The 12,421-nt window shown below is 46.7% G+C and overlaps 1 protein-coding gene across 2 annotated transcripts in view; it reads left to right on the plus strand.

Moving 5' to 3' along the window:
* The window catches only part of LOC119975522 (ephrin type-B receptor 1), a 657,403-nt gene extending 650,941 nt beyond the window's left edge, over positions 1–6,462 (plus strand). For both annotated transcript variants that reach the window (XM_038815308.1, XM_038815309.1), the window contains exon 17: positions 6,095–6,462. The gene's annotated coding sequence lies outside the window, so the exon portion shown is untranslated. The remainder of the gene's footprint in view (positions 1–6,094) is intronic.
* The last annotated feature ends 5,959 nt before the right edge of the window (positions 6,463–12,421 follow it).

Consider the following 12,421-nt stretch of genomic DNA (forward strand, 5'->3'; position numbering starts at 1 on the left):
TTTAAATTGGCCAAGGGAAAAGGAGGAAAAGCAGAAAAGAGGCTCTGTTCTTTCAAAGTGTTGGTATTTTAAATATTTATACGCGGCAGCGGATTGGCAGTCACCGCATTCCTGATCTTGAACACTGTTCAAAGGTTACTCTCTTCAGAGCTGACCTCTCTGACAGACTGTACCTCAAGCTACACAAATAAGTGGAAGGGGAAAAAAAACCTCCATCTAAACTCTGGAGAGCTGCTGTCAGAGTTTGAAAAATGACTGAGGAAGTGCATGTTGAGTGATTGTTTTCTGACAGAGCCCAGTGGCAGGCAAACTCTGAGAATTGGGAGTGTTGTCGTGACTGGTTTCACAGGTGCTGAGGTAGAACTCCCCAGCCAAGGCACGGAACACATCAAGAAACACAATCTTGCCATTCCAACTCATGCTATGTTATGCTTCGGAAAGTCCATTTGTGTCACGATTAGACTTTCCTGTGGACCACACATTTACAAGGAATTTACAGCATAGGCTCCAGCCATTTGACCCAACTGCTTTTTTGCTGGTGTTTATGTTCCACGGAAGACTCCCCCCTGCCTGCTTCACCCCTGCCCTCACCCCTGCCATGTTTATCTAACTGATAAAATCCACGCCATTCACCTCAACCATGTGTGGAGCGAATATCATTCTCCAACCATTCTTTGAGTCGAGATGTTGGACTGGGGTGGGCACAGTAAGAAGTCTAACAACACCAGGTTAAAGTCTAACAGGTTTACTTGGAATCCCTAGCTTGGGAGCGTAGCTCCTTCATCTGAGCACTCACATGATGAAGGAGCTACGCTCTGAAAGCTAGTGCTTCCAAATAAACCTGTTGGACTTTAACCTGGTGTTGTATAACTTAGCATGGCCAAGCCACCTAACCCGCACATCTTTGGACTGTGGGAGGAAACCGGAGCACCAGGAGGAAACCCACGCACACAGGGGGAGGATGTGCAGACTCCGCACAGACAGTGACCCAGCCGGGAATCGAACCTGGGACCCTGGAGCTGTGAAGCATTTATGCTAACCACCATGCTACCCTGCTGCCCCTAAACATCCAGTGGCAGGCTTTGGTAGTGTTGCCATCCAGGGTCGGATGCACTCCTGGAGGTATTATTACATTGTGTACACCTTCTGCAACCCCCTCACCAATCTCCCACCCCACCAATTGACCAATAATGCCATATTTGCACAGCAATTGGGAAATTAATGGAATCTTCATCACTCAACCGTTGACAGTTTTTTCCAAGTAACCTCTGTAACTTGTCAGTGCGTGGTCCAGAATAGCACCAACAGCATGGGATTCGATTTCCCATTGCAGCTGAGGCAGACTTTGCGCCTGTCTCTTTGTCCCATCCCATATTAAAATTACAGCATGTGTCGTGGTTCAGCAACCCTTAAGTAGCCGGGCCGTACCTGAAGAAGATAGATAGAAAATCCTTTTCGAAGCACTTTTTTCTCAGTGCCCTATGATCTTTCTCCTGGGCTGCTATCAACAGTGCCGAAGATTAATATTCAAACCATAGAGACTCCAGGGAAATCCTGGAGGGTTAGCAACATGAGGCCTCGGTTTCCTGAAAGGAATCTTCAGAATATACAGCCCGCAAAATAAATAGGGATTTGGGCTTCCTTTATTAATCACCACATGGAAGTGAATTGAAGGCAATCAGCCATACATTAATCAGCTGTATATAAATTGAATGCCAGAAAAATGAAAAGGTTAAACTGACAATGAATGATTCATGCTTTTAGTTAAACAAAAAAAAAAGATGGTACCAACATGGATTGGTATTAGGAGCAGTGGTAATGTATTATTGAACAAAAGATCATCAGGGTCACTGAATGCTGCCTGAATGGTTAAAATATTATCAGGCTGTTAGGGTCATGTTCCTAACCCATGCTCAGCTCACAGCCTTTGTTTAATCAGATCCTGGTACACAAATTATTATTTATTTGACACAGTGACTGAATTGAAGTTTTGAAGGTTACGAGGGCTCTAAAAAGTTTGGACTAACTGATCGCTTGCTGTGGGGAAGGGTTAAGTACCAAGGGTTGCAAACTTAAAAATTAGAGTTTAGGAGGAAGGAGAGGTCAATTGAATTGCCTTGTGGACTGAGTTAGCAGGGAAAGCGATTGAAATTGGCCATGTATGTGGGTTAAGTAGGTAATTAGAGAGTCGAGAGATATGGAGAGAGGCTGCCAGCGCCTATGGATTTTAATCCACTCGGGGGCAATGGATTCTTGGTCTTCACGTTGTGTTGAAGGATTTTATTACAGGGTTACTTCAGGCTGGATCAAACCATGCTGGATCAAATTATATAAATCAACAGAGTAGGAGGAGTGCATTGTTGATTCATTTCTTGGATAGATTTTGTGTTGAAAACCTCATTTCGGGATTGTGGGTGAGCTGCTGGTGTCAGCCGTGGAGCGGGAACTAGCTCATCAGTCTTGGGTGCGGGCAGGGCTGGGATGCTGGCCGTGATACTGAATTGAGCCTGAAAATGGTGGTGGGGGGTGGGGGGTGGGGGGGCGATAATAAGTATTGGTGGGTAGGAATGGCGACAGGAGCAACACGTTTTATGGTGGACGTGGGAGAAGGAGCTCCCTGGCTCCACATTCAGTTAAGTATTTGTGACGGCTGCAAAGAGCCACTGCTGTGTGCCTGAGGAAAGGACTCCAGAGTGCATGACACATACTGTATACAGACAGGATCTGATTTCACTGAGAGACCTGCAATAGCGACCCACAGGGCACCCTAACGATGGGATAAATGAACAGGGACACTGCAAACTATATTGGGTCTAATCATCCATATTTTCCAATCAAAGAAACCGGGTTTCTGGTCCTCTACTTTCATTCTCCATTTCTACCAATCAGAACATTTACTCATCATTTCCTTTGAAACTTTTTCAGACACATTGACATTCCTGATTTAGTGGTTAGTGATTGGACACAGTCTGTGTCTCAGGTGGAACCGACATATACAGCATGAATTGGTCAGCTCTCATGTGGACACACTTAACGTCCCGACAAGATTTATTGCTGACCTCTATTCACCCATTAGCCCATGAAAGTCTGCAGAGATGTTTCTGTGCAGTGATGACTATTATGCTCACAGGACGTAACTTCGTTGCAATTGCGACCGAGTTCGACGGCACGGTGGCAGAGTGGTTAGCACTGCTGCCTGACAGCTCCAGGGTCCTGGGTTCAATTCCAGCCTCAGATGAGTTTGCACTTTCCATATCTGTGTGAGTTTCCACCGGGTACTCCGGTTTCCTCCCACAGTCCAGTGATGTGCAGGTTAGGTGGATTGGCCATGGTAAAATTACCCCTTAGCCCCTTAGTGTCTAAAAGGTTAAGCGGGGTTACTGAGTTACGGGGATGGGGTGGAGGTATGGGCTTAGGTAGGGTGCACTTTCCAAGGGCCATACTAGCGAGATTAATTGTGGAATTGTGACATCTCACAGCTGAACTGTAGAGCGAGATCTATGAGAGTGAATGGTAATCTCACTGGAAGGTTCAGAGTCTGAAATTTGCATCGCATTATGGTTAATTTACAGCATAGTATTATAATCCCAGACCAGATCTCAACAGTTGCTAGGATACCAGACAAAACCCCAATATTTTATTTAATTTTTAAGGCTGTGAGGGAAGGATACTTCACTCCAGGAGAGATTTCACTGACACTTAGGGACAAACTTTATTACTTATCACTTTATATTATTAACTTTAACATTATAAAGAAAATAGCTCACAATTACCAGTTAAACAATGCTTATCAATGACAATGAAACGCTAACTGCTATCTTTTATCACCACTCAAGCAAAGCCCATCTCTGGTCAAAATCATTTTTAAATACAGTTGGCCAATCCAGGAATACTTGCTGTACAGGTTAAACCACTCTCTTTGAAGAGAGTTCCTTCAGGAACCAGATTGCAGATTCTTGCCTGTGTTAAACTACTGTTTAATCTGCCAGTCTTTGAAGAAACTGTTGGTCTGTTCCTAGTCAAATCCCAGAAAGTGCTAATCTGTTCACAGACAGGTCTAAACTGAACTCAGCACCTGACTGCCTCAGTCTCTGGCTCCTCTCATTAACTACATAATTTTACGAAGACAAATGACAGTGGGCTGGATTCTCCATTCCTGAGACTAAGTTTTGACACGGGGGCAGAATTGGTGGACTTTCATGATAGCAAAACTGACGCCGAACCTGGACCATTTCAGAGATTGTGGAGGGGCTAGCACCGGCACCACATGGAACACAATCAATTCCAATGAAAAACAGTGTGATGCAGTAAGGGTTAAACGTCTTAGTTAGTGAGTGTAAGACTGCTACAGTAATGTTTTTAATGGCTCATGTACCAGAAGAGTTCCACTGGTAGCATGGTCTCTTTCAGTCCAATAGAACATAGAACATAGAACAGTACAGCACAGAACAGGCCCTTCGGCCCTCGATGTTGTGCCGAGCAATGATCACCCTACTCAAACCCACATATCCACCCTATACCCGTAACCCAACAACCGCCCCCTTAACCTTACTTTTTAGGACACTATGGGCAATTTAGCATGGCCAATCCACCTAACCCGCACATCTTTGGACTGTGGGAGGAAACCGGAGCACCCGGAGGAAAGCCACGCACACGCGGGGAGGAAGTGCAGACTCCGCACAGATAGTGACCCAGCCGGGAATCGAACCTGGGACCCTGGAGCTGTGAAGCATTTATGCTAACCACCATGCTACCGTGCAGCCTTCTTCAGACTTCTTCAGAAGAAGAGCTCCAAAGGAGAGCCCAAAACGTTGACTGCTTCTCTCTCTACAGATGTCGGCAGAGCTGCTGAAATATTTCCAGCATTTTCTGCTTTGATCCCTCATACACTGACTTAGCTCCCTTTTAAATGCACCCGTATTATTCATCTCACCAGGTGTTATCAAGTTCCACTCTCTCACCATTCCCTGGGTGGATAACTTTCTTGTAAACACTTTATTGCATTTATTAGTGACTACTTTATATTTATGAAGCCCAATTTTAAACTTTTAAAAAAAATTTAGAGTGCCCAATTATTTTTTCCAATTAAGGAGCAATTTAGCGTGGCCAATCCACCTACCCTGCACATCTTTGGGTTGTGGGGGTGAAACCCACGCTGACACAGGGAGAATGTGCAAACTCCACACGGACAGTGATCCAGGGTCGGGATTCAAACCCGGGTCCTCAGCGCCGCAGGCAGCAATGCTAACCACTGTGCCACCGTGCTGCCCCCCCCCCCCCCCCAATTTTAAACTTGACCACAAGAAGAGACTACAAACACCTTCACCATACACAATGACCCCTATTAGTTCACTACTGAGCTCGAATCAGACCAATGCTCTTGACAGCTGTACCGTTTCAGTCCTGGTATCATCCGTGTGAATGCTTTTTGCAACTTCTCCAGTGCCTTTCTGTGATTAATGTGTCCTCGGATTAATGAGTTTAACATAACCTCTCTATTTGTGACTTCTACTCTTCTATACCGGTACATTATTTGCATGTTTTTTGGGCTTTCTTAACTTGTGTTTCGAATCATTTATGAACATGTAAATATAGATCCCATAAAACGTCTCCACGTGGCTTTCTTATTATTCTGACCAAACTCGACCACTTCACATCGACCTGTATTAATAAAGGTGAATTGGCCACAGTCCCAGGCGACTATAGGCTGCTTTTCCCTTTGAGGTGGAGAGCTGACTGGTGGTGATTTAACCTGAGGAGCACCACACGTTAGGCAAGGTTGAGAAGGCAGGGTCTTCATGAATAATCTCTGCCAGTAGGAATTTAACCTGCGCTGCTGGTCTGCATCATGAACCAGCTGAACCAGCTCCCATAATATTCATCAGCTAGCATCACTGCAACAGATTACTTACCTGGTCGTTACTTCGTTATTGTTTGTCGACAAATATCTTGCCACAAAAGACAGTAACTACAAACTTCAAAAGTGCTTTATTAAGATGCAATATTGCTTCGGGATATCCTGAGGCTGAAAAAGGTGTGATTACTGTGCAACGTGATTATAATTCATCTTATCCTGTGCCCTCCTTTCCTGCAGGCATTGCAGCCAGTTGGAGGTTGTGGGAAAAGTTCAGACAGGATCGCCACCCTCTGGGTAAACAGAAACAGAAATGCAGAGACTGCAGGTTGTACCTAAACAACCCGCACCCTTTCTTATGCCCTCATGATTTTTGAGCACTTGTTGTCCCACCTCTCGGATGTATGAAGTGTGCAGGCATGTTGCAAGCAGCACCCTGTAAATATGGAATGAAATTCTGTCAAAATATATTTTTCTTTTGCTTTCCCTGTACATTCCCAGTTTGTTATTTGTGTGGACTATGTTTAAGTTTGTAACAGTTAAGTTTCGGAAAATATTGTACTAAAATGCACTCAATAAAGATGAATTGAACTGATTAAAGACAGAAACAAACAGTCCAATCATTACTTTTTATTCTTAAAGCTTTTGTGCCTGGATCACCCAATCACAACAGAAGAATTCGACAAAAGGATATTTTTTTTTTACGCAGCCATAAAGTGCCTTGAATTCTCTTTGCCGATTAGACCCACGGACTCAGGGCGCAATTCTCCCAAAACGGGAGAAATCGTAAAGCTGGCGTCAAACCCGGGTGGGTTTGACGCCAGCGCGCCCCTTCCCGACCGGGAACCGATTCTGGTCCCAGGTCGGGGCTAGCAGCCCGACGCCGTAGGCTCTGGCATGACGGGCTTAACGAATATCGTTAATACGCGTCATATGACGTCAGCCGCGCATGCGCGGATTGGAAGACTCCAACCCGCACATGCGCGGATGACGTCATCGCGTATTTGCGCGAAACCCGCGCATGCGCGGGCCGGGATGCCCCTCAGCCGCCCCGCGAATGGATACTGCGGGGCGGCGGAAGGAGAAAGAGTGCGCGGGCATCGGGCCCGCTGCCCGCGATCGGTGCCCACCGATCGCGGGCCCATGGCACCCTTGGCACGGCCGTGGTACTGCCGTGCCAATCGGTGCCATGGTTATGAAAAGCGAGTTTGTGACGCCGTTTTTACGAACGGCCAGACCAGGTGTGTTTGCCGTTCGTAAAAACGGCGTAAAGGGCTGGGACTTCGGCCCATTGAACAGCTGTGAATCGCTGCCGGCCGTAAAAAAACGGCGGCAGCGATTCGGGTCAGGAGTTGGGCGGGGTTGGGGGAGAATAGCGGGAGGGCGGGAAAAATGTCGGGAAGGCCCTCCCGCTATTCTCCGACCCGTCGTGGGGGTCGGAGAATTTTGCCCTCAGTGCTTCTGGAGGCGGGGACAAAACGTGGTTCCAGCCATGGTCCACCCCGGAATGTGGTTTCACGCTGGCCTCCCAGTATGGAAAGTGCACTGGAAAACACTCAGCGTTGCTGGGGAGGGTGGGGAGAGGGCAGGGTAAAGAAAAGGTGAGCTTTTACTTTATAACCTCAGGGGGGAGGGAGGATAGCTGCTCCGGACTTGTCTCAGGCGACTGCAGACATACAAAAAATTAATTGCAATGGAAACCCTATGCAAAGAACGTCGAGGCGGCACATTCAACCACAAACTGCAGTCTACAGACACCTTTTAGATTGTTATTTGAGCCCTGATATTTCATTCTGCCCTGAATCAAGATAAAAGCTGAAACGTAAAGGCCGTCCGGCTAATCGGCCCCCTGCCAACCTTAAAAGCAGACAGGCCACATAAAATTGCATTAATTTGGCCCCTTAATGGGCTAAATTGCCTGCTTGAGTGTCAGCGGGTGCGCTTCCAACACACGCCAACAAAATATTGCGTGTGCACAATGACATCATGGCGCGTGCCTGCCCTGGCAACATAAAATTCTGGCCACGATCTGGAAGGTGTGGCCTGAAGAGGCAGTGGAAGCAGACTCAATAGTAACTTTCATAAGGGAATTGGAGAAATACTTGAATAGGAAACGCGCATGACTATGGGGAAAGGGCAGAGATTGGATTAATTAGATAACTCTGCGATAAAGCTTGCACAAATTTGATGGACTGAATAACCTCCTTTGCTGAATGATTTTCTCTATTGTAAATTGAGGAGATTCTTGAGTCAACCCAGTCATTGTAATGCATGGCACTATTGGAGATGTTTCTTTGTTAGGTTTGAGGGTGTTTTTGCTGTAAAATATGTTGACTTGATGCAGTTGGCAGAGAGATATACAGATCTGTTAATACAAATTGTCACGGTATTGTAACCATGTGTCTCTCTTCTGACCTCAGCTATATTATCACTTTTTTTTGTGAAACATGGGACTATTCAGGTGTACATCCTGGCTGCAACACAGATCCAGTTTATTTGGTTCCCACAGCGACATTCCAGAATGACCTCGCCTGTTGTGACCAGGATAGATCTATAACTGAAAGATATAGGCCACCGAATTCTCCGGCACTGGAGTTTCGGCTGGGGCGGGAATCGCACCGCGCCGGTCGGTGGCTGCTCGCAGCGGCGCCCCCCGGTGATTCTCCGGCCCCCGATGGGCCGAAGTCCCGCTGGTTCTTTGCCAGTCCCGTCGGCGTAAATTAGACTAGGTCCCTTACCAGCGGGACCTAGCGGCACGGACTGGCTCCGGGGTCCTCGGGGGGGCGGCGCGGGTGATCTGGCCCTGGGGGGTGCCCCCACGGTGGCCTGGCCCGTGATCGGGGCCCACCGATCCGCGGGTGGGCCTGTGCCGTGGGGGCACTCTTCCTACACGTCGGCTGTGTCAGTCTCCGTGATGGCCGATGCGTAGGTGAAACCCCTCCCCCCCGCGCATGCGCGGGGATGACGTCAGCATCCACTGATGCTCCCGTTCATGCACGGACCCGCGCTGGCTGGCGGAGTCCCTTCGGCCCCAGCTGGCATGGCATCAAAGGCCTTCCACGCCGGCCGGCAGGGCGCAAACCACTCCGGCGCCGGCCTAGCCCCTGAAGGTGCGGAGGTTTCCGCACCTTTGGGGCGGGCTGACGCCAGAGTGTTTCACGCCACTCCATCCCACCAGGAACCCCTGCCCCGCCGGATATGGAGAATCCCGCCCATACTGTCAAAGCTTTTCACCTTGCACTCATTATGGTGATGTGCATCACTGTAAATACACTAGGGGTTAATGTAAATACACATAGACTAGATAGACACTAGAGGGAGCACCAGAGACACGACACACAGACAATCAACCAATAGGTCAGTAAGATAGGACATGACCAATGGGGATTCACAATACACACAGAGGTGACACTACCACAGGGGGGCATTACACAACCCATATATAAAGGACACAGCGCACATGATCTCCCTCTTTCTAGTGGAGACACTCAGTGAGTACAGACACAGGGTTGATTGAACATCACACCCACCACGTTGATTGTAGCAGACTGGTTCGTTAGTCTGAGTAGCTATAGAAGGATTAACAGTAGAGTCAAATCCAAGTAGGAGAATCGTTAATAGTTCAATAAACTTGTTGAAGCTATCTCCACGTCTGAACCTTCCTTTGTCAGAGTGCACATCAAGGAAGCAGCTTATGCTACGTCAAGAGCATAACAAAACACTCATCAGGACAGATACAAAAATGCCAAATTTCAAAGGGAGCAATGATTTATACTGCACAAGGAAAAAGTGCTCCTTGATTGCCTCTTCAACTTTAATTGGTCAAGGCATTGTCATGACGAATGCACCAGGGAGATATTATCCTCCATGCTTTTGTTCAATTCAACAAAGTTGCAATGCCTGGACATGTTCTTTTTGTCTGCAGTAGGCATACCTCTGAATATACGTAAGTCAGTCACATTATGATTCCGACTCACATTTTACATTGGTTGTTATGGGGACTTTAACTTTCCAAATATTGATTGGAAATAATATAGTTCGAGTACGAGAGATGGGTCAGTTTTTGTGCAGTGTGTGCAGGAGGGTTTTCTGACACAGTATGTAGACAGGCCAACAATGGGCGATGCCACATTGGATTTGGTACTTGGTAATGAACCCGGCCAGGTGTTAGATTTAGATGTAGGTGAGCACTTTGGTGATAGTGATCACAATTCGGTTATGTTTACTTTAGCGATGGGCAGGGATAGGTATATACTGCAAGGCAAGAATTATAGCTGGGGGAAAGGCAATTATGATGCTATTCGGCAAGATTTAGGATGTATAGGATGGGGAAGGAAACTGCAGGGGATGGGTACAATCAAAATGTGGAGCTTTTTCAAGGAACAGCTACTGCGTGTCCTTGATAAGTATGTACCTGTCAGGCAGGGAGGAAGTTGTCGAGCAAGGGAACCGTGGTTTACTAAGGAAATTGAAGCACTTGTCAAGAGGAAGAAGAAGGCTTATGTTAGGATGAGACATGAAGGCTCAGTTAGGGCACTTGAGAGTTACAAGTTAGCCAGGAAGGACCTAAAGGGAGAGTTAAGAAGAGCGAGGAGAGGACACGAAAAGACGTTGGCGGATAGGATCAAGGAAAACCCTAAGGCTTTCTATAGGTATATCAGGAACAAAAGAATGACTAGAGTAAGATTAGGACCAATCAGGAATAGTAGTGGAAAGTTGTGTGTGGAATCAGAGGAGATAGGGGAAGTGTTAAATGGATATTTTTCATCAGTGTTTACACTGGAGAAAGACAATGTTGTCAAGGAGAATACTCAGGTACAGTCGACCAGGCTAGATGGGATTGAGGTTCACAAGGAGGAGGTGTTAGCAATTTTGGAAAGTGTAAAAATAGATAAGTCCCCTGGGCCAGATGGGATTTATCCTAGGATTCTCTGGTAAACCAGGGAGGAGATTGCAGAGCCTTTGTCCTTGATCTTTATGTCGTCTTTGTCGACAGGAATAGTGCAGGAAGACTGGAGGATAGCAAATGTTGTCCCCTTGTTCAAGAAGGGGAGTACAGACAACCCTGGTAATTATAGACCTGTGAGCCTTACTTCGGTTGTGGGTAAAATGTTGGAAAAGGTTAAAAGAAATAGGGTTTATAATCATCTTGAAAAGAACAGGTTGTTTAGCGATACTCAACACGGTTTTGTGAAGGGTAGGTCATGTCTCACAAACCTTATTGAGTTTTTTGAGAAGGTGACCAAACAGGTGGATGAGGGTAAAGCGGTTGATGAGGTGTATATGGATTTCAGTAAGGCGTTTGATAAGGTTCCCCACGGTAGGTTATTGCAGAAAATAAGGAAGTATGGGATTGAAGGTGATTTAGCGGTTTGGATCAGTAATTGGCTAGCTGAAAGAAGACAGAGGGTGGTGGTTGATGGCAAATGTTCATCCTGGAGTTCAGTTACTAGTGGTGTACCGCAAGGATCTGTTTTGGGGCCACTGTTTGTCATTTTTATAAATGACCTGGAAGAGGATGTGGAAGGATGGGTTAGTAAACTTGCAGATGACACGAAGGTCGGTGGAGTTGTGGATAGTGCTGAAGGATGTTATAGGTTACAGAGGGACATAGATAAGCTGCAGAGCTGGGTTGAGAGGTGGCAGATGGAGATTAATGCGGAAAAGTGTGAGGTGGTTCACTTTGGAAGGAGTAACAGGAATGCAGAGTACTGGACTAATGGCAAGATTCATGGTAGTGTAGATGAACAAAGAGATCTCGGCATCCAGGTCCATAAATCCCTGAAAGTTGCCACCCAGGTTAATAGGGCTGTTAAGAAGGCATATGGTGTACTGCGTGCAGTTCTGGTCACCACATTATAGGAAGGATGTGGAAGCTTTGGAAAGGGTTCAGAGGAGATTTACTAGGATGTTACCTGGTATGGAGGGAATGTCTTACGAGGAAAGGCTCACGGAGTTGAGGTTGTTTTCGTTAGAGAGGAGAAAGCTGAGAGGTGACTTAATAGAGACATATAAGATAGTCATAGGGTTAGATAGGGTGGACAGTGAGAGTCTTTTTCCTCGTATGGTGATGACCAACACGAGGGGGCATAGCTTTAAATTGAGGGGTGGTAGATATAGGACAGATGTCAGAGGCAGTTTCTTTACTCAGAGAGTAGTAGGGGTGTGGAACGCCCTGCCTGCAACAGTAGTAGACTCGCCAAATTTAAGGGCATTTAAGTGGTCACTGGATAGACATATGGATGAAAATGGAATAGTGTAGGTCAGATAGGCTTCAGATGGTTTCACAGGTCGGCGCAACATCGAGGGCCGAAGGGCCCGTACTGCGCTGTAATGTTCTATGTTCTCTCAACCAGGTCTCTGTAATGGCAACAACATCATAGTTCCAAGTACTAATCCAAGCTCTAAGTTCATCTGCCTTACCCGTAATACTTCTTGCATTAAAACATATGCACTTCACGCCACCAGACCCGCTCTGTCCAGCAACATCTCCCTGTCTGCTCTGCCTCAGAGCCATACTGGCCTTCTTCCCTCGTTCTCCCTCAATGCTTTCACCTTCTCCCCCGT

The sequence above is a fragment of the Scyliorhinus canicula genome, chromosome 13, assembly GCF_902713615.1.
Source record: "Scyliorhinus canicula chromosome 13, sScyCan1.1, whole genome shotgun sequence".
NCBI lineage: Eukaryota > Metazoa > Chordata > Chondrichthyes > Carcharhiniformes > Scyliorhinidae > Scyliorhinus > Scyliorhinus canicula.